Source organism: Muntiacus reevesi, chromosome 18 (genome assembly GCF_963930625.1).
Source record: "Muntiacus reevesi chromosome 18, mMunRee1.1, whole genome shotgun sequence".
Classification (NCBI taxonomy): Eukaryota; Metazoa; Chordata; class Mammalia; order Artiodactyla; family Cervidae; genus Muntiacus; species Muntiacus reevesi.
In genome coordinates this window covers 3950279-3972287 of record NC_089266.1, presented here as the reverse complement: position 1 = coordinate 3972287, position 22009 = coordinate 3950279, and positions in this window count along the sequence as shown.

The following is a 22009-nucleotide window of genomic DNA, read 5'->3' as shown; positions in this document are numbered from 1 at the left end:
TGACTCTAGCACTAGGGATGATCGAGATGAGCTGCTGCTTTAAATTATGGGCCTTGACCTCCCTTGAGCCAAAACCTGCCTGAGAACCTCCTTGCCACAGAAAGGCCATGCGTTTGGGGGGGACGAAAAGAAAAGCAGCTGAGTCCCATGTCTGGAGCAGAGGAAAGAAAAAATACACAGGAGATGAGACGCTAGCAAAATGAACTCAGATCAAAAGTTCAGTGGGGGAAAAGATGAATTTGAATGTAGATATGACCATGAGGACATGAGACTGATGTTTTGCAGAAATCTTGGGGAAAGTTAAGCATCTCCCACAGGATGTGGAATCGGGGCCCAAGCCAACTTTATTTAAATCTCAGAGGACTGGGTGACCTTAGGTGACATTGCATTGCAGCTTCACTTTGCCTGGTACGGAATACCTGATGCTCGTTGAGCTCTCTTTCCTTTTAATAAGCTTCCTGCTGATCCAGTCATAAGCTGGCGGGTGCAGTGCTGAGACCACCTTGGAACACCACCTCCTGATGTGGATGTGGGAAGAGGCACTCGAAAGGGCTGCTGATTCTGGACTCAGGGTTTTCCTGAGTCGGAAGACTGGTTCCAAGTTATGGTCCCATTAGACGGATCCCCGAGGAGTAGACAAATGTGCTGTCATATCCAGTCACCTGCTGGCAGACCCCAGATAGAAGCGAAACAAGGAGCCCTCAGAATAACCAAGTTTATGGTGGTTGGCTGGAGTCGAGGCTTGAAAAAATAAATATCGCCTCCTTCCTTGGAATGTGCACTTCCAGTATGCCAGCTGATGAGACCGGAGAAATTCTTCTATTGGAAACATTCCTAGGCTGAAATCTCAGCGGTCAAAGAAAAGGATGTGTGTTTGTGAAGACTGAAATCTGCACGTATTTTGTGGGGGCCAATGGTACCAGGATAGATAAGTCTAGTGGAAAACTTGATGAAAATGCTAGAGAGGGCTTCTGTGAGAGACTGTTGAGTGTGGTTAATTAATTTCTTGAGGAGATGACTTCCTAAAACCTTTACAAATCATACAGTTCATCTAATCATTTGGTTTTGCCAGTCAAAAAAAAAAAATTATACAGTTGATTTTCCTTAGCTACAAGGAGTTCCTCAAGAGAAGGAAGGAATGAAGTGAAATAAAACTTGGCTGAGGTTAAGTCTTTCATTGGAAAGTTAGAGAACTTTTTGTGTCTTTTCCTTTCTCTTCACCGTATGGAACGGCCTATGTCTTATCTTCTTATGGCAGTAGTTGGATGTGCTCTTGAGTACTAGTAAGATTCATTTATATTTTAAGGAAAGATAAGGTTCCTGAATATCAGAATGAGCCAAGCCTGATGTACTTTTAAAATCTGGCTCAGTGAAGGTCCAGGAAGATTTTAAAATTCAGCAGTAGTTGCTATTCAGAAGGTTGTTCTAGCAGCACTGCCAGTAAAAACTCAAAGTGAAAGGTCTAATGTATCCACACTGGGTTTGAAAACGTGTGCTCGGGGCAACAAGGCAATGACTTCTTGGTCTCTCTCTTGCTCTTGCTGACACACGCACTCTCCCACACACCCACCCGCCCACCCCGCATGTTTCAAAAGTGTCCTGAGTTACTATTGGCTGATGGACTGTCCTGACGTTGTGAGCAGAGTTCATGCAAGCAGAAATATCTCTACCTCCTCACTTATCCTCACCCTGTGCAAATACAAAAAAAAAAAAAAAAAAAAAAAAGAATGATTTTTAATTATTATTTTGATACTGATCAGTGAAGTATAACCTCTTTGGGGGGGTGTCGTTCAAGCTGCAAAATGCAAAAGGAAAGGAGGACTTGAGAGCTGTAGTCAGGAAATGTCAGGTGGAAGCTAAGTAATAGCTGGTGATGCTACTGGGAGAAGCATATTCCGTGAGATGAACGGTAACGTTGAGGGGACAGCAGGAGCTGGGACCCACTTGGGCTTCCCTGGGGGCGCAGATGGTAAAGAGTCTGCCTGCGGTGTGAGAGACCGGGTCTGACCCCTGGGTGGGAAGGTCCCCTGGAGCAGGGAATGGCAGCCTCCCCTGGTATTCTTGCCTGGGGACCCGTGGGCAGGAGGGTCCACTGTGCCAGGCTCACCCGATTGTCATTTTGGTGGTTTCTTCCATAGTGACTCCTCAAAGGACTGTCACGTGGATGGCCCTAGCCAACACTGAGGACTCAAAGAGACAGATAATAGCCACCATAAACTCATGCTGAGCACGGTTAAAAAAAAAAAATAATAATGTACATAACTGAATTCTTCCTGCCCTGTGGAGCAAATGTCATTATTTCTGCTTTAAAGATAGATGACTAATGAGCTAGACAGAATGACTTTTTCCTTTCCACTTGGCATCATTGAAGGAGAATGAGTTTAGAAAAGGTAAGACTTGTCTTTATCTTTCACCTGACCCTGCATGTGAGAGAAGCCACCCACTGTAAATTTATGAAAGGAGAATCTGCTGACTGTGACCGTAGACGTGCGTGTTCCTCCATGAAGATGAAGACAGTTCTTCCGGGGAGCTCCCTGGAGTCAATGTGCTTTCTCTTGTGTATGCAATGGAAGTTGCAGGCTCTCTCCACTCTCTTCCTGCTAAGCACAGTCAGACTTAACATCTCCTTAGCCTAGTGCAGAGGGAAGAAGCATGAGATTGGAAAAAAATGGAGGTTTTTACTGAAACAGCCCTGAGACTTAAGCCTTGCGCTAATATTTACTTACTGTAAAGACTGTTGCCAGTTGTTTCAACCACCATAAACTCATAGGTAAATTTGGGTATTTAATTTAGATTAGAGATAATGTATACAAAGTGCTTCTTATATAGTGAGCACTCTACATGTGGAAGTTTTTTTTTTAAGGTTTTATTTTAGCGTTTAGATTTTTATTTAGGTTTATTTTAGTTAGAGAAGTTTTCCAAAGAGCTTTCTTGTCCATTGTGGTAGAATTAAATGCACTTGCTTTAACTGTTCATTATGGGCCAAGAGTCTGTAAATTTATCCATGAACTTCTTGACTCAACTTCTGTTCATCCCTCAGCTGGTACCTGTACCTGGAGTAATCACTTTTTGTATCTTCACCTAATCTGTTAGGTGTACTTCCTGTTACCTCTCCAAAATTAGACTACTAATGCTAGAATTTCCAAATTTGATGCCAAATCTGTGTTTGAGCTAGTCTAGCTTGGTAATGGGCTTCTCTGGTGGCTCAGTGGTAAAGAACCCGCCTGCCAATGCAGAAGACATGGGTTCAATCCCTGAGTTGAGAAGATCCCCTGGAGAAGGGCATGGCAACCCACTCCAGTGTTCTTGGCTGGAGAATCCCGTGGACAGAGGAGCCTGGCGGGCTGCAGTCCATGGGCTTCAAAGAGCCAGACACGGCTAAGAGACTAAACAGCAGCAAGGTCTGTAGCGCCATCGTTCAATGCTCATCTTGCCTGGTCCCTAAAATTCAGTTTGTTCTCTAGAGTACTTGTAGGACGCCTTGTCCTCCTCTGCTAGGGGATCGTTCTTTATGAGATCAAGGGCAACGTGAGGCTTGATCATTAACATCCATGCCAACTTTTGCTTCTTTATCTCTCATCACTTGAAGTCTGTTTCCTGGAACTCTTAAAACTCTCTTGTTACTGTTTGATGTCGTTTAAAGTTTAGAGGGGTTTGTGGTAACCAGCCAGCTTTCCGGGTTTCTACTTAAGCATACCAGGACAATTTTTTTGGAAAATAGCCTTTGAATTCTCAGTCATGGTCTAGGTTTCTGAAGTCTTTTCAGTTGTACTCATATAAAAACGGGGTTCTAGTACACAGACTTCTATGAGATATAATGTGAAAATGGGCTTTGAGTACTTGATGCCAGCTCAGGATATTATATCACCTCCCTTTATTTCACATGGGAAGGGCCAATATTTTATAATATTAACTCTTCATTGGAAATAAATCTAAAGTGTGTAGTGCTCTTACATATTTTTAAACAACTTTTTTTTTCTGGTTATAAAACTAATGAATATATATTATAAGTCATTTAAAGTAAAAAGCATAGACAAAAAGTAGTTAGTTAGTTAGTTCAGTCACTCAGTCATGTCCGACTCTTTGTGACCCCATGAATCACAGCACGCCAGGCCTCCCTGTCCATCACCAACTCCCACAGTTTACTCAAACTCATGTCCGTCGAGTCAGTGATGCCATCCAGTCATCTCATCCTCTGTCATCCCCTTCTCCTCCTGCCCCAATCCCTCCCAGCATCAGGGTCTTTTCCAGTGAGTCAACTCTTCGCATGAGGTGGCCAAAGTACTGGAGTTTCAGCTTCAGCATCAGTCCTTCCAATGAACACCCAGGACTGATCTCCTTAGGATGGACTGGTTGGATCTCCTTGCAGTCCAAGGGACTCTCAAGAGTCTTCTCCAACACCACAGTTCAAAAGCATCAATTTTTCGGGGCTCAGCTTTCTTCACAGTCCAACTCTCATATCCATACATGACCACTGGAAAAACCATAGCCTTGACCAGATGGACCTTTACAAAAAGTAAAAATCACTCATACCCCACCTTTTGGATGTTTTGTACTGCCCGTCATTCCCTACTTTCATCTGTGCATTCAGGTGTTTTAAAAAGAGGATCTTGAGTACACATTTTGTTTTAAAATTTGCCTTATTAGCTTTTGACATAATTTACATAGGTAAAGTTATCAATTTATATATTGTAAATAGTAAAATAGTAAAATCTTCAATAGTAAATGTACAGTTTATTGAGTTTTGTCAAATGCACATTCTTATAACCACCACCACAGTCATGATATAGAGTGGTTTCATCAGCCCCAACTATTCTAGACTATTACTCATGTATATTTGTAGTAAACTCCCTCCCATACCCCGGCCCCTAACAATAACTGATCTGTTTTCTTGATTTCCTTTTTGGGTTGTTCATACAGAAGCACAACTGATTTTTGCATCTTGACCTTATACCCTGCAACTTTGGTGAATTCACCTATTAGCTTTGATGTTTTCTTTGTTTGATGGATTCTTTGGGATTTTCTTTGTATAGGATCACGCCATCTGTGAATAGGGAGTTTTACTTCTTTATTTCAATTTGGATGCCTATTTCTCCCTTGCCTGATTGCTCTTATTAGAACTTCTAGTACACCGTTGAAAGGCAATGGTGTGAGCAGGCATCCTTGCCTTATCCCTGATATCAGGAGGGAAGCCTTAATCTTTCACTGTTGAATATGATGTTACCCATGTGCTTCCCTGGCAGCTCAGACGGTAAGGAATCCGCCTGCAATGCGGGACACCTGGGTTTCATCCATGGGTTGGGAAGATCCCCTGGAGGAGGGCATGGCAACCCACTCCGGTATTCTTGCCTGGAGAATCCCATGGACAGAGGGACCTGGCAAGCTACCATCCGTAGGGTCACAAAGAGTTGGACATGACTGCATGACTAAGCACAGCACATGGGTTTTTCATAAATGCCATTTATTATAACGAGGGTTTTCCCTTCAATTCCTAGTTTTATGAAGTTTTGGGGTCATGAAATGGTGTTGGATTTTGTCTAAATGCTTTTTCTATATCAATAGAGATGGTCCTGTTTTGTTTCATTTATTCTATCAGTATCGTGTATTACATTGATTTTCTTATGTTAAACTACCGTTGCATTCATGGGATAAATCCCACTTGGTAATGTTGTATAATTCTTTCAATATGATTTTTGGCTTAGATTGCTAGTGTTTTATTGAAGATTTTTTTCATTGATAATCATAAGAATATTGATCTGTGTGCTTATAGTTTTCATCAAATTTAACAAAAATTTGGGCATTATTCTGTCAAAATTTTTTTTCTGTCCCTGCCATCAGCCACCTTCCCCTTTTCTTGTCATTCTAGTTACACATTTGTGACGGCATTTCTTTTTCCTCTCTGATTTTGGTTTTTGTTGCTATGACTTGTTGTTCAATCACTAAGTCGCGTCCCAACTCTTTGTGACCCCATGGACACCAGACTTCCCTGTCCTTCATTATCTCCTGGAGTTTGCTATGACTTTAAGTTTACTTTTTTAATCTTCAGCATTTAATGTGCCATTAATGTTGTCCAATGCATTTTAAAACAGATTTCTTCAGAATAGTTTTATATATAGAGAAAACTTACAAAGATAGTACTGAAAGTTCCGACATACCCCCAGGTCCAATTTCTTCTATTATTCAGTTCAGGCGCTCAGTCGTGTCTGACTCTCTGCGACCCCGTGGACCGCAGCACGCCAGGCCTCCCTGTCCATCACCAACTCCCGGAGTTTACTCACACTCATGTCCATTGAGTCGATGATGCCATCCAGCCATCTCACCCTCTGTCGTCCCCTTCTCCTTCTGCCCTCAGGCTTCTATTATTAGCATTGTATATTTGTATGGTGTGTTTGTTATCACTAATGACCCAATATTGATATATTCTTATTAACTGAAGTCCGTACTTCATTCAGTTTTCCTCTGTTTTTACCTCGTGTGCCTTTTCTGTTTCCTAATCCCATCCAGAATCCCACATTATATTTACGTGTCGTGTATCCTTAGGCTCCTCTGGTCTGGTGACAATTTCTCAGAGTTCTCTTGCTTTTTGATGACCTCAATGCTTCTCAGATTATTTTGTTCAATTCCCCTCTCTTAGAATTTTTCTGTTGTTCTCATGATTACACTGGGGATATGCATTTTTTGGGAAGAAGTTCACAGAGATGACTTGTTATTTTTATCATCAAGAGTATATCCTATAACATCATTTATTATTCTTCACGTTGACCTTGGTCACCTCACTGAGAGTATGTGTCAGGTTCTTCACAGTAAAGTTACTCCTTGCCTCCCTTTTTCATGCTGTATTCCTATAGAATGATGTCATTACGTGCAGCCTGTGTTCAGGCAGTAGGGAGTTGTTCTATCTTCCTTGAGATGGATTATCTGTGTAAGTTATTTGGAATTTTTCTGCACATGGGGGATTAGTCTGTTCCTTCCACTTCATTCATTCATTTAATTATCCATTTATTTATATTATGAATATTTGTTTTATTCTTTGTGTTATAATCAATACTACTTAATTTTTTGCTTACACTGGTGACTCAGACAGTAAAGAATCGGCCTGGTTCAATCCCTGGGTTGGGAAGATCCCCTGGAGAAGGGAATGGCAAGTCACTCCAGTTTCATTGCCTGGAGTATTCCGTGGACAGAGGAGCCTGGCGGACTGCAGTCCATTGGGTTGCAGAGTGGGACACAAATGAGCGATCAAACAACAACAACGAATTCCTGTTTAGCCATCGAAAGCGCTTTAAGTTCATCTCGGTGTCTCTCTAACACCCCCGTCAATGTTATGGTTGGTTTTCTTTGCCCTTGTTTTCTTTCTGCCATTACAGGATGCTCCAGGCACATCTTGTGTATTTCCTTCCCCAGTCATAGAACTAGCCTTCTCTCCAAGGAGTCTTAGCCTCCTTTATTGAAGTATAATTTATTAGAAACAAGATCTGGGCGCTTTGGATTTAAAACATCCAAAGTGTTCTTAATTCATATTAATATATTTTATTTTAAAAATGTCTGTGAATTTCCTTTGGGTTCCTTTTTCTTTCTTCTTTTATAATTCACTCCCCCCCCCCCCAGAGTGATCATGTTTCCTCTATATTCTTGAACAAGTAAAATATCTATATGTTGTGTGTGTGTATGCTCAATTGCTCAGGCTTGTTTGACTCTCTGCGATCCCTTGGACTGGAGCCTGCCAGGCTTCTCTGTCCATAGAATTTTCTAGGCAAGAATATTGGGGTGAGTTGTCATTTTCTCCTTCAAGGAATCTTCCTGATCCAAGGATCAAACCTGCATCTGTTGACTCTCCTGCGTTGGCAGGCAGGATCTTTACCACTGAGCCCCCTGAGAAGCCCTAAGTATCTATATAACAGCGGTTTTATCCCATGTAATAGGAAGTCGCTCTGCTCTGTGGAAACAGACGCTATTTCCCCGCAAGTGTGGACTGGGGAGTTGCTCTGCCCACCGTGTTACAGTATTTCTTCCCCTATCTTTTGCTGGCTTTCTCTCCCGTACGCGCAGGCTGGTGATCAGTCAAAGCCCCGAGGGCACCCTTCCGCAGGTCTCGGGGTGTCTGCACAGCCCTGCCCTCCCTTCCTTGGCTCCCTCGACGTCTGCCCTCTGTCCCCTGCACTGGGGATCGTTGGCTCTCTCTGGGCCTCCCCGCCTTGCAGTGTGGTGTGGAAACTGCCCTGAAGCAGTTAGGGGGCCACGTGGGACCGACTGTGTTTATTCCCCGTCTCTCCAGGACCGTGGTTCTGCGGTGCCGCTTGTTCCGTACCTGACAACCTCGTTTCATGTGTTTTGTCTGATTTTCTCCTTGCTTATCGTGAAAGAGTGAATCCAGCCCTTGTTATTCCATATTCGCTGGGAGGGAAAGTCAATAAACTATTTTAAATATAAATACAAATTATGAGCACTTTCCATGTCGTTAAATATTCTTGTGAAATATGATTTTAATTACTGCACATATTTCCATCATACACCTGGCTCAACTATTTTCTCATCTGGCCCTTAGCCTTTGAACTTTGGTTATGGTGTTTTTTTCATAAGCAAAAATTCATATATAGACAAACATAACATTTTTTATTTAACGGTTTCAGATTTTGTGTTTGTGATGAGAAAGGCAAGATAAATATTTGCCTGTTCCTTTTTATTCTGCTTGGTTTTGTGATTTTATTTTTTACATTAAATCCATTAATCCATCTGGGATTTATTTTCATATATGATGTAAGGTAATGATCTACTTTTAAAAAAAAATAATAAAACCCTGAAAATATAGAAAGGAGCATTAGAAAGATAAAACCACACCCAGTTTCCAGGTTTTTTTTTTCTTTCCTCTCCTTCTGGAACTCCAATAACATACACTTTAGGTCATTTTTCCTTATTGGCCGTGTATCTTTTATGCTCCTTATTATCTTATTTATTTATTTTTAAAAATTTTCTTTTTCTCTCACTTCTTTGATCTGGGTTTTTTTTGTTTGTTTGTTTTTTGTTTTTTGTTGATCTATTTTCTATTTTACCAATCTCTACTTCTGCTTTATCACATCAGCGTTTGAAACCTTCCATTGAATTATGTATTTATTGTCACCTTTTCTCTCCATATAACTCTAGGAGAATTTGGTTCATTTTTCATATGGTTCGGTTCTGCAGTGAAATTCTCCATCTTCCCATCTTATTTTCTTGGACCCACTAGTCAGAGTTATTAGGAAGCGGGAGTGTGACAACTCAGAGCCTATATCACCAAAATGCCTTTTTTGTTTTTGTTTTTTTCCTTCCCTTTCCTCCTGGTTGTTTGCTCTCATTTGCCAGTATTCATGGCAATTTGGGATTAAAAGCTAGGCGTTTTACACTGAGAGGTGGAGAGGCTCGAGGTTAACTCTCCCAAAGTAACTTTGATTTCCAACAGTAGGGACATTGATCTAGGAAGACCACCTTCCTCCAGCGAGGGCTGGAGGCTACGCGGGGCTCTGTTTCAGCTCCAGGAGGACTGACTCCTGCGGCTCTCACGTTGGGGCACATCCCTACGGGGTTTGCCCTGAGCACCTCGCGTTTGCAGGGCCCTCCTCCCTGCCCACCCCGGGGCCCTGCATCCGCGTCATCCCCAGTGCTAAGCGGCCACGCGCCAGGCCGCCTGTCCTCCTCGCGCTCACCCCGCCTTCCTGCCGCCGCTGCTGAACAGGCGGGCTCGTTTCCGCCGTGGGTTTGCGGTGAGCGCTCTCTCCTGCCCGGTGTTCTTTCCATCCTGGGGCCCGGGTTACACGTCGCCTCTGCAGAGCACGCCGCCCTCCCCATCCTCGCCCTCACCAGCCTTTCTGGTTTCTTCACGGCATTTAAAATCGCGTGTTTACGCCGAGGAAACCAGATCTGAAAGAGACACGTGCACCCCAGTGTTCATCGCAGCTCTGTTTATAATAGCCAGGACACGGAAGCAACCTAGATGCCCACCAGCAGACGGATGGATAAGGAAGCTGTGGTACATATACACCATGGAATATTACTCAGCCGTTAAAAAGAATTCATCTGAATCAGTTCTAATGAGATGGATGAAACTGGAGCCCATTATACAGAGTGAAGTAAGCCAGAAAGATAAAGACCATTACAGTATGCTAATGCATATATATGGAATTTAGAAAGATGGTAATGATAACCCTATATGCAAAACAGAAAAAGAGACACAGAAGTACAGAACAGACTTTTGGACTCTATGGGAGAAGGTGAGGGTGGGATGTTTCTAGAGAACAACATTGAAACAAGTATGCTATCAAGGGTGAAACAGACCACCAGCCCAGGCTGGACGCATGAGACAAGTGTTCGGGGCTGGTGCACTGGGAAGACCCAGAGGGATGGGATGGGGAGGGAGGCGGGAGGGGGATCGGGATGGGGAATACGTGTAAATCCATGGCTGATTCATGTCAATGTATGGCAGAAACCACTACAATACTGTAAAGTAATTAGCCTCCAACTAATAAAAATAAATGAAAAAAAAATCACGTGTTTATTTTCTCTTGTTTGTTGTTTTTGTAGTTTTCTGTTTCTTCTCTGAAGTGGACCGAGAGCTCCCCGGAAGCAGAGCGTCCTCGTAGCTGTACTAACCAGTACAGCAGCACTGGACACATACGGCTACTGGGCTCTTGAAACGCAGCCGGTCCAAGTGAGGATGCAAATACAAGACACGCACGGGTTTTGGAGACCTAACAGGCATACCATAATGTAAAATGTATTAATATTTTTATATTAAAGTATTAATATATTTTATGATTATGTTAAGATTTGGATATGTGAGGCTAAAAATACATTGTTGAAATTAATTTTAATGAGGCTGTTAAAAATTTTAGAATATATGGCTCACGTTTGTGTCTGGCTATTTTTTTTTCTATCACACAGGAAAGAGGCACTCTTTGTTTTTAGCCTCTTCCTTGTTTTCTTATGGTAGAAGCTGAAAAAATACAGTATTTTCTTATTGGTCCAAATTTCAGAACTGTTACTAAAAACAAAAGATGACTATTGAGGATGTAGGTTTGTTTTTATACTTTAAATGATCTTAAACTTCAGTGTCTTTATTTGTGGATTTCTTTAATGTTTCTCAAAAGCTTTTTTCTTTTTTTTTTTTTTTTTTTGTAATTTTCCTATTTTAGGGTATCAACTCTGGCTTTTTTTGAGGCAAACCTGTCTTGAAATTTATTTCTTAATTGTTATAAAGCTTCCACGTGTCATATAACCTAAAAACAAAGCTGTTTGGATCTTGGATTCTTAAGAACAACTATGCATTGAGTAAGAGTGAAGCTCTAGGAAGAGTAAAGATTTTGAAATTTTGTGATGTATAATATTTGGATTGACAGAGGCTTCCCCAGCAGTTCAGTGGTAAAGAATCTGCCTGCCGGTGCAGGAGCCACAGGAGCCATGGGTTTGATCCCTGGGTTGGGAAGATGCCCTGGAGGAGGAAATGGCAACCCGGTCAAGTATTCTTGCCTGGAGAATCCCGTGGACATCGGAGCCTGGTGGGCTGCAGTCCATGGGGTTGCGGCTTAGCAGGCACACACACTCATGAGGTCTCTTGATCTTTTATTTTGTTGAATCTGTGACCTGTGTTTTCCAGACAGTGTATTAGTAGGCTAAGACCCTTAAAATATTTCCTGTTGGGGAGATGTAAATTTTTAAAGAAACAGTAATAATAATGATGATGATGGTGATGGAGAACTCATGAAAGATATAATGGAAGGATTCTTTTATTCCTTGTGAGATTATTCCCTCGAAACTATGAACCTGCTTTTGGATGTTCTTTGGCTGCAAATTTCTTGATTGTGGTTTGATAAAGTGTCATGAATTCACTGATTAAACAAGCAACTTTCAATTCTGGAAACATGATTCACTGAGTCGACATATAGAGAAATAGTTACACCAGCAAGCATCAAACACCCACGTGAATGGACAGGTACGTGCATGAAAATTAAGGAATATTTTAGAAATCTGCTTCAACACCTAACAGTTTAGTTAAAGGCAGTGTGACGTATAAGCTATGATTTTATTTTTTAAAAGATTTTTCAGGAAATGGAAGAATGGCAAGTCACAGCCATCAAGTTCCAGTTACCCAAAACACTTAATCTTGGGACGAAAACAAGACCTTTTATGCTTGAAACGACATTTAGCTTCTCTGGCCTAAACTTTTTGTTATTATTTATTTCTAATGAGAAATGGTTTTGAATGGCTGTTTGGACATATGCTGCATGGCAGTAATATGACTTTTTCTACCTGAGGAAAGGAAGCTAAAAAGAATCTTAGTCACAAATCACAAAACTCGTTTGCTGGTTCATAGATAATTATCACAACGGCGGCTAAATATTTAAAAACTATAAATATTGTCCATAGTGTTTATTTATGGGAAATTTATTAAGTAAAGATGGGGTTTGGGGATCAAGTAAGAAAATATTTTCTCACTATTTTAAGGTCCTAGTTCATCCCATGAAATGAAATTAGGAAGATTGTAAAAATAACAGCATCTATTTAAAAACACTGAAGAATTTTAATCTTTAAAAGGGGGCTCAGATTTTGATTAACGTGAGAGTTGGGCCGGTTCTAATTTCAACTGGGAAAATACAACCCAATTAGAAAAAGTCTAAGAGCAAGGTGTGAAATAATTGGAACTTTGAAATAACAAATCAAGCCAGGGAGGCTGTGCAAAGAGTTAGTCTTTAGCAAGACCACAAATTATCAGGGTATCAGAATATCTGCCCAGGGCCCCAGAACTCTGTTCAAGATGAAAATAACTTGAAGGCAAAGTCTTCAGAGAAAGAAAAAAAGTTTGAAACTTGAAAACTAATTGCTTTTAATTCATGGGCTAGAAGGCTGACTGACCAAACACATTTACCAGCCAACAGCTCCACTTTTCTTTTTTTTTAAATTATTTAATTAATTTTAATTGGAGGCTAATTACTTTACAATATCGTGGTGGTTTTTGCCATACATCAACATGAATCATCATGGATGTACACGTGTCCCCCATCCTGAACCCCCCTCCCACCTCCCTCCCCACCCTGTCCCTCAGGGTCACCCCACCCAGTGCACCAGCCCTGGGCACCCTGTCTCATGCTATGAGAAGCCAAGCCTTCTCTTCTTGAGATTACCTCCGTCAGCTGCTTGCATTAGACATGGCCATGCGCTGCTGCTGTGGAAGGATGTGAGTGTTTCTAAGTGAAGACATGGGGCCTTGAGACCAACCTCCTTAGTTTAAGATTCTGGGGATTTTTAGAATTCACAGAGACAATTGAAAGGCTAACTTCTTTGTTACTGCTGGAATTTATCCTGAACGATTGCTCTCATTTCCTTAGTGTATGGCATCTCACCATACTTATAAGGGACCTTCTTCACGTCTATCTGTTTAAGAATCAATAAGCCCTGTTTATAGACTGTCCTCCATAACATTTCTGAAGGGTTGGCCAAAAAGTGGGAAGTCTTTAGCGAAAGACTTTCTGCTCAACTTCCCAGCACACTGTCTGTGGAAGTGTGTTTGGCTGCAGTTAGCAGCGTACCCCCCCGAGAGCAGTTTTATTCTCACATAACAAGCAGATGGGACTGAGCCACTGGTTCTATGAAAACCATCCAAACCCTGCGTGCTGTCTCTCCCTGCTCTGCTGGGTTAAATGTCCTCCATGTGGCCTCTTAGTCATCACACAGCTCTGAGATACAGGAGAGGAGAAAGAGGCCACGTTGGTCAGCCCTGTTATGGGCTCGTCAGCAGCTTTCTCCTGAGTCCCCTCCATCAGTGCTCTCTCTGTCACTGGCAACACGGCCACCCCAGCTACAAGGCAGGCAGTAAGTAGAAGCAGGGTTAAAGAGCTGGCTGAGACCACGAGGCCTGACTGCAGGCACGCGCGGCTGGGACTTAGGATGTGTTAGCAAGCAAGAGACGTTGAACTCTGAGTCATTTCCACACACACAGCCTGATACGAGCAATGCAGTCTCGAAAATGGTGTGTGCTGCGTGATTTTAAAGTTGCCCTCTTTCAAAGCACCTTGTCCAGTTACGTTACAAATTGATGTTTCAGATATAATGAGTAGATGATATTTTGACTAAGTCATCAAAGGATTGATATGGATAAAGAACAGAGTCTTCACAGTAGGAATTCCAGCTCTCTGGTCTTCTGTTGTATATAATCGCTTCAGTAACCAGACATTTCTTTATAGTCCAACTCCACATCCATACATAACTACTACTAGAAAAACCACAGATTTGACCTGACAGAGAAAGAAAGCTGAGTGCATAAGAACTGATGCTTTTGAACTGTGCTGTTGGAGAAGACTCTTGAGAGTCCCTTGGACTTCAAGGAGATCAAATCACTCAATTGTCAAGGAAAACAGTCCTGAATATTCATTGGAAGGACTGATGCTGAAGCTGAAACTCCAGTACTTTGGCCACCTGGTGCAAAGAGCTGACTCACTGGAAAAGACCCTGATGCTGGGAAAGATTGAAGGTGGGAGGAGAAGGGGACGACAGAGGATGAGATGGTTGGATGTCATCACCGACTCGATGGACATGAGTTTGAGCAAGCTCCAGGAGCTGGTGATGGACAGGGAAGCCTGGCATTCTACAGTTCATGAGGTCACAAAGAGTCAGACACAACTGAGCAACTGAACTGTACCAGACATTTGGTAAACTCTGCCTGGCTATTTGAAGGATGACCTTTCATGTAAATCCCCTGAAGTCTTTTAAAGAGAAGTACATTGAGAAAGAACCTGTCATATTATCCCGTCTCTCAGAATTGGCATGCCAGAGATGTTCTTTGAGTCTTCATAACAATGCTTATCACATTCTCCCGTGGGTTACACGTGCCCACTGCTCCTGTCAGGAAGATGCTCTGCTCCAGTCTTATCTATTAAACTCTGCCAGCAAAAACAGTCATGGGACAGGGACTTTTCTTCTTCATTTATGAGTCCTTCACAGTCCTTAGAAGAATAAAATGCGCCTAGAAATACTCAAAAATTTTATTAAATGAATGAATAAATTTCTGGAAGAATTTGTCAGCAAAGAAAGTTTTAATCAAGCAATCTAAAATGTCTGGGTAAAGATCGAAACACAACTCTTTTTATAAAATATGATATATATGTATATAATAATAATAAAAACGTTTATTAGCTCTCATTATAGACGGCCTGATAGTCAAATGTGTGTGTGTGTGTGTGTGTGTGTGTGTGTGTGTTTTAAATGCAATGAAAAGGAAGAATGACTTCCTAAGAATTTATTTGTTTTATTGCTTCAGCTGTTTTCTGTATTTGAGATTCCAAAATAGGTACCAGGAAGCAGAAGAAAGAAAACCCCCTTTGCCTGTCCCCAGATGTCAAGTTGTCTGAAATGCAGATGCATCGAAGTCCAGCCCCCTGGCCCTGCCCCCTCACTCCATCCTGCAACCTAATAGGAACCCCAGGCCCAGAGCAGAGGGGGACCATCTCCAGCCTTAATGGAAACGGGACTGCCAGTTGGTCAGTATGAAAAGAAAATAAATACAGTTCTGTGCACTGGTTACCATCCTGTACTCTGAGGTACATTGTGTAATGAAGAGAGAACTGAAAAAAATGGAAGGAAAAACAAGTCTACTCAATAAATGGTATCAGGAATATTGGGGAACCGTTGGTGAGGGCTGGGAGTGGGGTGGTGACCTACAGGGATCAGACCAGGCATCTCACCCCGAAATAGACCCAGAGAGAGCAAAGCTGATATAAACAGCTTTGCAACCTAATAGGGACATTAGGTTGCATCAATTATCTTAGCATGGAAATAGCGTATCAAGTCTGCACAATTTTAAAAAGTGTAAAAAAGCCAACCACTTGGTTACCTAAAAGTTTTAACAAATTCTTAGAAAAATGCCACAAAGAAAGTGAAAAGTTGAGTGATAACTTGGGAAATAGATATATGTAAAACATATCAGAGACAAAGGTTTAATTTCTCTAGCAATGTTCAGTAAAAATGATATTCAGATTTTCCTTTATCACATTATATGTACATATGCTTTGTCCATTTTGCTACATTTCTAAAAATAAGTGTTTATTTGAGAGCTATGCCTGGACATCTGAACACTGGTCTATAATTTATGATAACAAAATATTGGAAATAATTGCAATATCTATAAATAGATCAGCTAAAGAAAGGGTGGTGTCATCTGCATATCTGAGGTCATGGATATTTCTCCTGGCAATCTTGATTCCAGCTTCTGCTTCATCCAGCCCGGCATTTCGTGTGATGTACTCTGCATATAAGTTAAATAAGCAGAGTGACAGTATACAGCCTTGATATACTGCTTTCCCAAATTTGAACCAGTCCATTGTTCCATATCCAGTTCTAACTGTTCCTTCATGACCTGTATACAGGTTTTGCAGGAGACAGGAAAGGTGCTCTGGTATTCTGGTATTCCCATCTCTTTAGGAATTTTCCATGATTTGCTCTGAGGAGTAAGGCAGGAGAGGAGTGAAAATAAATGGTATTGGCCATGTGTTGTCTTAGTGAAATTGGTAGGGCACTTAGGTTTTGTTCTACATACTACGGAAGCTTTTGGAGCAACCCTATCTGATTCATGTACTTAAAACATGGCCTCTTTGTGGAGAAAAGACCCCGGGTAAGAGCAAGAATGGGAGGTAAGGTGGAGGCTCTCGTTTGTGGTGCAAGTAAGAGTGAATTTTGAGAATTCAAGTGCTAGATCTGATGAACTGAGTCAGGCCTACGTTTTGAATTTAAGGAGGCATCATGTATGATGGATTTGACGTGAGTTAAGACAGTAAGGGCTTCCCTCATAGCTCAGTGGGTAAAGAATCACCTGCAATGCAGGAGACCCAGGTTCGATCCCTGGGTCAGGAAGATGCCCTGGAGAAGGAAATGGAAACCCACTCCAGTATTCTTGCCTGAGAAATCCCATGGACAGAGGAGCCTGGCAGGCTATAGTTCATGTCCCAAGTGTCAGACACGACTTAGCGACTAAACCACCACCAAGACAGTAAGAGAGGAATGAAGGTTAGTGTGCAGATCTTTGACTTGTCAAATTGGGTGGATGGTGGGATGTGCTGTTGATGGAAATGATAGAGGGAAGGGCAGATTTGGAGGGAAGAAATCATAGCCAAGTAAGAGGCTTACTGGACGCCTGTTGTATATGCACATATTGATGTTGATTGCACAGAGGACATACAGTTCAGTCCTGGTAACAGGAGTGTGGAAGTCATAGTTATGGATGATACTTAAGCCAGAAGATAGTGCAAAGTCACCCAGTGAGAGAAGGTACGGACAGCAAAAAACCCAGCCCCAGAGAACGCTAGTCTTCTGGGCAGTGCCGGAGCCTCGGTTGCACTCTCTGGATTCTCGTGGTTAAATAAGATCTCTATTGACGCTCAAGACTTACATGTGATTACCCACAGTTGAAACTTTGAGACCAGCCCATTCAGCGGTGGATGGGTGCCGCACGCTGCCTGTGGCCCTGTGAAAGTGTTCGCTGCGCAGGGCTATCACACGACACCTGAAATCCATAATCCAGAAGTGCGCTTGGACGCACTGCTTGTTTGCAGGGTTGTCTGGCCACTGAATGATTGATGAGAGGCCTTAGTGGACGAGAATGTTGATTCACTGAAATGTGTAAAATGCACATTTCCTTTTTTTCAGTATAAACTACCAGTGTATGGTCAGTGTATTTAAAAGGCTGGTAATGTGAGTCTTTGTTAGTGTTTCTCTGTGTTTTATTTCCCTTTGCTTCCCTGGAACAACTAACTCTTAATGAAACCTGACGTCTTAGTGCTAAGGCGTGTTGACTCTCCCACTCTGCCCTTATTGTACATGGGAACTGTGCATAAAGTCCCAGTCTTAAAATGTCTGAAGCTTCTTAGTTTTCTCAAAGGTGACGGTGGGCCCTGGTCTGTTTGTTTTCTTATCGAAATGTGGAACAACCAGACGTGAGTGAAGGTAAATAAGCAAGATTTGAACCGGTGGCTGGACTTTGTAGTGGATACTGTGGTCTGTGTCGTTGATTTTTGCCTTTGGAACCTTCCAGTCAACTCATTTCCCCAGTTGATGTTGACTGCTGACCTGATGGATCGTGACTGAGTTCTTCTACCAATTTACTCTTGGAAGATAATTCAGGCTCACGGCCCAAGGGTAGCTCACCTCCATTAAACATCCCTGGAGCGTATAAAAGCCTGGCCACCTTGCTGTATTTGGAATAACTCGCAAGGGCCATCCTCGCTTGGGGCCAGGCCTCTCCTTGGGACCAGCTGTGCATTTATTGCGTTTCTGGCCAGTGTGTTCCCTCAGCTACACTTGTTTCTTTCACTCCTTTAAAGGAGCTGATCCCTAAATGTCCCCAGTAAACTTACCACACACATCTCCGTCGCAAAGCCTGGCTCCTGGAAACCTAAACCGCATCCATTTTAGAGTGCTGAGAAGATGAACAAGCTATTTTTGAAGCTGTCACAGTGTGGAAACCAGTGATAAACATGAAGACTGCTATACATGGTACAAAGTTCCCTCTGCCTCATTTTATAGAAGGTCAGTTGGGCGACTTTATTTCTTTTTCTATTCTTTAATTTTATTGAAGTATAGCTGATTTATGAGGTGTTCATTTCTGCTATATAGCAAAGTACGATTATATGTACTTATATCCTTTCTTCATATCTTTTCCATCCAGGTTTATCACAGGGTCGTGAATACAGTTGCCTATCCTGAACAGTGGGACCTTATTGTTTATCCATCCTGTTTATCAGAGTTTGCATAGATCTGCAGCTGTCTGCGACCATTGCCGTAAAACTGCAAGAGCTATAGAGAGGCTGACAGGAACTAGTTGTAACCAGGATTTAATGGACTTGCTTAGACCCCAGTTCTATCTCTGCTTTCTCAGTGTTGGTTGCATCAGGGTGATAACTTAGGGCAACGTTCCTCAAAAGTTAAAAATTCAGATTCTGAGACCCTCCTCCTCACTGGATCGGAATCCCCATGGGAGGGTCTTCACAACCCCCATTTAGCAATCATTCCAGGAGATTCTTATATTCAGGCAAGTTTGGGCAAACTAAATTATGACCAAAAGTTCACCAGATGCTGCTGTTGAGAGAAATTACCTCTAGAAAAGTACCAACAACAGATTATCTGCATAGAGCCCCCTTTTGTTACCAGCAGCCTGACTCAACGGGCTTTGAGGTCCAAACAACGACCTCTTCAGCTCCCATATTAGTTACCAAGAAAACCACACTAATAAAAACAGTCAACAAGTTGGATGTGCAGTTTCTCAAAGCACCGTTTGTTCACGATGGAAATTAAGCTCCCTGCTGATAGGGCAGCAGAACCCTTTTGAGGCTAGAAGGGCTGAGGACCTGGCGCCTGCCTCTGTGTACAGGATTCAGGATCAATGATGACAAGGCAGGTTTAACGCCTGCCTGCGTGAGCCGGATCCTGAGGCTTCATGCCTGCAGATGGGTGTCAAAAGCCTTTCTTCTCAGGGTCTCCGGAGGTTCCAATGTTCCTTCTAGATCAGGGGTCCCAAGCCTCCAGGACATGGACCTTCTGTCAGATCAGCAGTGTCGTTAGATTAGGAATAAACTGCACAATAAATATAAATGTGGTTGAATCATCCTGAAACCATCCCCACCACCAGTCTGTGGAAAACTTGTCTGCCATGAAACTGGTTGCTGGTGCCAGAAAGGTTAGGAGCCACTGAGCATGACTGGCTTGCTTTCTTGCTTTCTTCTCTATGTTACAAAAGGTGCAGCCAAACGCCGGTTAATGTCCTACGCACACAGTCATATGTTAAACTAATTCAGGGCTTTAGAACATTATGGGACTTTTTATTTCTGACCCATCAGCATGCATTATATTAATTCTGTCTCAATGATGTTAGGTTGGAAATATCTATCCCCCACCCCACCCCCATTTCTTTAAACTGTAGCGAGTTTTTGACATAATGAGTTACTTTTCATCATGAGTGTAAAAATGAAGTCATTCCTGTCATTCTTGTTGACTCTGCTAAGAGGTTAGTGATTTCAGACTCAGAGATGAGATTTAGTTACCCCATCTTTCATTAGCGTACTGGGGATATCAGCATTTCACCACTTTTAAATAGTGATAACCAGAAAGTGAGCAGAAAATAAGTCTTATTACACCTATGGTAATGAAGCTTGCTGTTCCAAGGCTCTAATAACTCCTCTGGGTGTCCCAGAGAGGCAGAGCACAGGCCCTGAACGCGGCTCTTTTTGACAGTCTAAGGCTCGCAGACGTCGGCTTCCTATCCTTTTGACACTTGTATGAGGTTCGTGTTTCCTTCATGAACGCTCTTGTTTTCCCCCAGGATTGTTCAGGGGGTTTCTCTGACAAATTTAGAGCCCTGGATGGATTTGCAATCATAAGATAAAATCTTTGACAAGTTTTTCTTCTCCCCTCCATCACTCGCAACCATGCTCTGCTAATTAAAAGTTTCAGTCTAATTACCATGGCTTTATTATCAAATTATCTAAAGAAAATTTCTAATGAAAAGCCATTTGGAAGCTATGCTGTGTGCTTTGCATGGGAAACATTTCTACATACACTGTGTATGGTATCACTTGGAGCCTCAGATATAATGAACAATTTCACTGAGTCTTTGAAGAATTAGGGCTACTTCAGATTAGTTTTTCTCTGTAAGAAGATTTTTTTAACCTGGATAAAAACACATAATCTACGACAACACATGTGCTTCTGCTCAATGTTCCGTTGTGTCTGACTCTTTGTGATACCATGGACTATAGCCCACTGGGCTCCTCTATTCATGGGATTTTCCAGGCAAGAATACTGGTGTGGATTGCCATTTCCTCCTCCAGGGAAGTTTTCTGACCCAGGGATGGAAAGATAGACATAAATATAAGTGTAGTTAAACAACGTATAGACACATGTCAGCATGAACAGTAAGATGCCTGAATCAAAGTTTGCTGTGTATTTGAACCTACATTTATTGTCAGCAGATCCTTGGCAATGAAAAAAAAAAAAGAAAGAGAGCATCATGTGAAGATATCTTGAACACTTAATGTCTTCTAGTTGAGAAACTCATAAACTTAGCATTTTAGAGTATAATAACTTAGCATGACGCCAAAACTGATTATAAACCAACTTTGATTTTCTTTTCACAGCACCAAAAAAAAACAGGAACAACAAAAACCAAAACAAAATGTTTGGATTATTTCATTCTTTTGGATGAATTTATTGATCTTGAGGCTATGTTGAAAACAGCAGAGATGAAGTGCATAATGTTGAATAAAGTTTCTGTTGAGACTATAATTAGGACTTGGTGATTAACAGGATTCATTGGAACATAAATTTCATGAGGATGAGGACCTTGTTTGTGCTAAATGGTGGGAATACAATAATGAGCAAAGCAGAGCAAATAAGCCGTGCTTATTCAGTAAATGAATGAAAAAATAGGAAGTGAAGGAGATAGGTTTATCTGGAGTTTCTTGGATGGGCTGTTGAATGAATAATAAGCCTCTAAACCTGTCTAGCCACGTGTGGCTAGTTCAGTTTGAACTTGATTTGAATTAAGTCTATTTATCAGCCAACCACATTTCAGGTACTGAGCCGACACACGCAGGGAGTGGCCGCCATGGTGGACGGTGTAGATACAGAACATTCTCACCCTCGTGGAAGGCTGGTTGGGCAGCATGGCTCTGAACAGAATGAAGACTGTGTGTAGAGGGCCTCAAGTCTGTCTTCCCAGCCTTGAGACAAGCTGTGCTGCCTCTGAAGACTTAACATGTTTCAAATCCAAACTCAGCTTTCTTTTAAATAGAGTTGCCCCGAAGTTCCTGTTTTCTTTCTTAGGAAGCTCAAGCTCAAAGCATATTTTCTTGTCCCTCATCCTCTCCATGTAGACAGATAACATTCTGTAGATGTGTTTTCCCATCCAATATCTGTTGACTAGGCCCTTATCTCTTTATTTTTGCTGTACAGTGACTGAACATAATTTGCACTATACACTGATGGTTATAATAAGGGA